Source organism: Triticum dicoccoides, chromosome 1B (assembly GCF_002162155.2).
Source record: "Triticum dicoccoides isolate Atlit2015 ecotype Zavitan chromosome 1B, WEW_v2.0, whole genome shotgun sequence".
NCBI classification, from domain to species: domain Eukaryota; kingdom Viridiplantae; phylum Streptophyta; class Magnoliopsida; order Poales; family Poaceae; genus Triticum; species Triticum dicoccoides.
In genome coordinates this window covers 300,529,820-300,534,176 of record NC_041381.1, presented here as the reverse complement: position 1 = coordinate 300,534,176, position 4,357 = coordinate 300,529,820, and positions in this window count along the sequence as shown.

Sequence of the window (4,357 nt, the reverse complement as noted above, 5' to 3'; positions counted from 1 at the left end):
TTTTGCTTTGCTTGCTGTTTGAATAAAATACCAAGATCTGAATTTTTTTTAAATGAGAGAGAGTCTTCACATAGTTACATAATTATTTAGCTACTCATTGATCTTCACTTATATCTTTTTGGAGTAGTTTGTCATTTACTCGTGTGCTTCACTTGTATCCTTTGAGTAAATGGTTGAATGAGTTGAATGTCATAAATCTGAAATTATATATGTCTCATTTTCTTATCCCATGGGGAGTAATGACTTCACATTTAGAGGTTGTAAATTTATTTAAGGTTAGCAAGCATTATATTTGTCATTTGAACAATTCATGAAAGAATATTGAAGGAAGAGAGATTCCACATATAAATATACTATCCTAGACATCTTTTATAATGTGAGCACTCATTAAGTATGACATGCTAAAGAGTTGATGTTGGACAAGGAAGACAACGTAATGGGTTATGTTTTCTCACATCTCAGCTAAAGTATATTGTCACGGATCATTCAAACATGTTGAGCTTGCCTTTCCCCCTCATGCTAGCCAAATTCCTTGCACCAAGTAGAGACAGTACTTGTGCTTCAAAATATCCTTAAACCCAGTTTTGCCATGAGAGTCCACCATACCTACCTATGGATTGAGTAAGATCCTTCAAGTAAGTTGTGATCGGTGCAAGCAATAAAAATTGCTCTCTAAATATGTATGATCTATTAGTGAAGAAAACAAGATTTATACGATCTTGTTATGGAAGCAATAAAAGCGACGGACTGCATAATAAAGGTCCATATACAAGTGGCAATATAAAGTGACGTTCTTTTGCATTAAGATTTTGTGCATCCAACCATAAAGCGCATGACAACCTCTGCATCCCTCTGTGAAGGGCCTATCTTTTACTTTATGTCTTTTACTTTATGCAAGAGTCAAGGTGATCTTCACCTTTCCCTTTTTCATTTTATCCTTTGGCAAGCACCTCGTGTTGGAAAGATCCCTGATATATATATCCAATTGGATGTAAGTTAGCATGAACTATTATTGTTGACATCACCCAAAGGTGAATATGTTGGGAGGCAACACTATAAGCCCCTATCTTTCTTAGTGTTCAATTAAAACTCTATAACCATAAGTATTACGTGAGTGTTAGCAATTGTAGAAGACTATATGATAGTTGAGTATGTGGAGTTTGCTAAATCAAAGCTCTAACATAGACCCTTCCTGAAAATAGGATGAATTATAATTATTTCATGACTAAGAATGAAGTTTGCTAGTTTTCAAGAAAGTTTATGGTCTATGCTTTAACATGTGAATAGCTTGTTACTTGTTCGTGAGAAGTTTTATGAGATGAACTACTGTTATGACATATAATCATGCTAGAAAAGTTGATTGAAATTATCATTGATCAAACTTGTGCACTTTCTAGCATTCAAACTTCATAAATTCTTTCTTTATCATTTACCTACTCGAGGACGAGTAGGAATTAAGCTTGGGGATGCTGATACGTCTCCAACGTATCTATAATTTATGAAGCATTCATGCTATTTTATTATCTGTTTTAAATGATTACGGGCTTTATTATACACTTTTATATTACTTTTGGGACTAACCTACTAACCGGAGGCCCAGCCCATATTCCTGTTTTATTGCATGTTTCAGTATTTCGAAGAAAAGGAATATCAAATGGAGTCCAAACAGAATGAAACCTTCGGGAGCATGATTTTTGGAACGAACATGATCCGGGAGACTTGGAGTACAAGCCAGGGAAGCTTTGAGGAAGCCATGAGATAGGAGGGCGCGCCCACCCCCTGGGTGCGCCCCCTGTATCGTGGGCCCCTCATGGCTCCCCCGACCGACTTCTTTCACCTATATATTACCATATACCCTAAAACCATCGAATACGAAGATAGATCAGGAGTTCCGCCGCCGCAAGCCTCTTTAGCCACCAAAAACCTCTCGGGAGCCCGTTCCGGCACCCTGCCGGAGGGGGAATCCCTCACCGGTAGCCATCTTCATCATCCCGGTGCTCTCCATGACAAGGAGGGAGTAGTTCACCCTCGGGTCTGAGGGTATGTACCAGTAGCTATGTGTTTGATCTCTTTCTCTTGTGTTCTTGACTTCGCATGATCTTGATGTATCGCGAGCTTTGCTATTGTAGTTGGATCTTATGATGCTTCTCCCCCTCCACTCGCTTGTGATGAATTGAGTTTTCCTCTTGAAGTTATCTTATCGGATTGAGTCTTTAAGGATTTGAGAACACTTGGTGTATGTCTTGCCGTGCTTATATGTGGTGACAATGGGATATCACGTGATCCACTTGATGTATGTTTTGGTGATCAACTTGCGGGTTCCTCCCATGATCCTATGCATAGGGGTTGGCACACGTTTTCGTCTTGACTCTCCGGTAGAAACTTTGGGGCACTCTTTGAAGTACTTTGTGTTGGTTGAATAGATGAATCTGAGATTGTGTGATGCATATCGTATAATCATGCCCACGGATATTTGAGGTGACAATGGAGTATCTAGGTGACATTAGGGTTTTGGTTGATTTTTGTCTTAAGGTGTTATTATAGTATGAACTCTATGATAGATTGAACGGAAAGAATAGCTTCATGTTATTTTACTACGGACTCTTGAATAGATAGAACAGAAAGGATAACTTTGAGGTGGTTTCGTACCCTACCATAATCTCTTCGTTTGTTCTCCGCTATTAGTGGCTTTGGAGTGACTCTTTGTTGCATGTTGAGGGATAGTTATATGATCCAATTATGTTATTATTGTTGAGAGAACTTGCACTAGTGAATGTATGAACCCTATGCCTTGTTTCCTACCATCGCAATACCGTTTACGCTCACTTTTATCATTAGTTACCTTGCTGTTTTTATATTTCCAGAATACAAAAACCTATATCTACCATCCATATTGCACTTGTATCACCATCTCTTCGCCGAACTAGTGCACCTATACAATTTACCATTGTATTGGGTGTGTTGGGGACACAAGAGACTCTTTGTTATTTGATTGCAGGGTAGCTTGAGAGAGACCATCTTCATCCTACGCCTCCCACGGATTGATAAACCTTAGGTCATCCACTTGAGGGAAATTTGCTACTGTCCTACAAACCTGTGCACTTGCAGGCCCAACAACGTCTACTAGAAGAAGGTTGTGTAGTATACATCACTGGACAGCCACCTCATCGTACGACATATATATGGTGGACACACCCAAAGAAAACAATGGCGAGGATCAAAAGGATGCAACTGAGGATAATCCTCTTGAGAAGCAGCCAAAGCACCGACGTCAGCGGCGCCGCTCTAAACCCCGCCATAGCAAAAACAACGATACCGGAACAAGAAAGAATAACACCCCGGACGATGCTCAAGATGTCACGCCCAATATGTGACCCTATCCTAAAGGAACTCGAAGGTCCCACCAAGGATAGAAGCGCATATTGGAGACGCTTTTGCAAGGTGGATATCATTACATCGTACTATTACATAATAGTTGGGGATACATACAAGAGGCACACAATGCCACACGAATACAACAACATCATACATAAGAGCAACATCCGACTACGGATGGAACACAAACAGAAACTCAAACGACATCCACCCTGCTAGCCCAGGCTGCCGACCAGGAACCTATCCCCTGAACGACGAAGCAGAAGAAGAACTCAAAACAAGCAAGCATCACTCTCGCGTCATGATCATCGCATAACCTGTACCTGCAACTGTTGTTGTAGTAAACTATGAGCCACGAGGACTCAGCAATCCCATTACCATGGGTATCAAGACTAGCAAAGCTTAATGGGTATGGAAATGATAAGTGGTGAGGTTGCAGTAGCGACTAAGCATATATTGTGGCTAACGTACGCAAATAAAGAGCAAGAAGAGAAGCAATGCAACGGTCGAAAAGCTAGAAGAGATCAAGGGGTGATCCTGAAACTACTTGCGTTCAAACATAACACAAACCATGTTCACTTCTCGACCCACTTGAAAAGATACCATCACGGTTTCATACACAGTTGGGTATTTTAATTCGAATATGGTGTCAAGTTCTCTACAACCGGATATTAACAAATTCCCATCTGCCACATAACCGCGGGCATGGTTCTCGAAAGTTTAGACCCTGCAGGGGTGTCCCAACTTAGCCCATTATAAGCTCTCACGACCAACGAAGGATATTCCTTCTCCCGGGAAGACCCGATCAGACTCAGAATCCCGGTTACAAGACATTTCGACAATGGTAAAACAAGACCAGCAAAGCCGCCTGAATGTGCCGACAAATCCCAATAGGAGTTGCACATATCTCGTTCTCAGGGCACACCAGATTGTCCAAACTTCCGGTAGGCTAGCCCAGAGTTGCCCCTGGTGGCGGCGACTG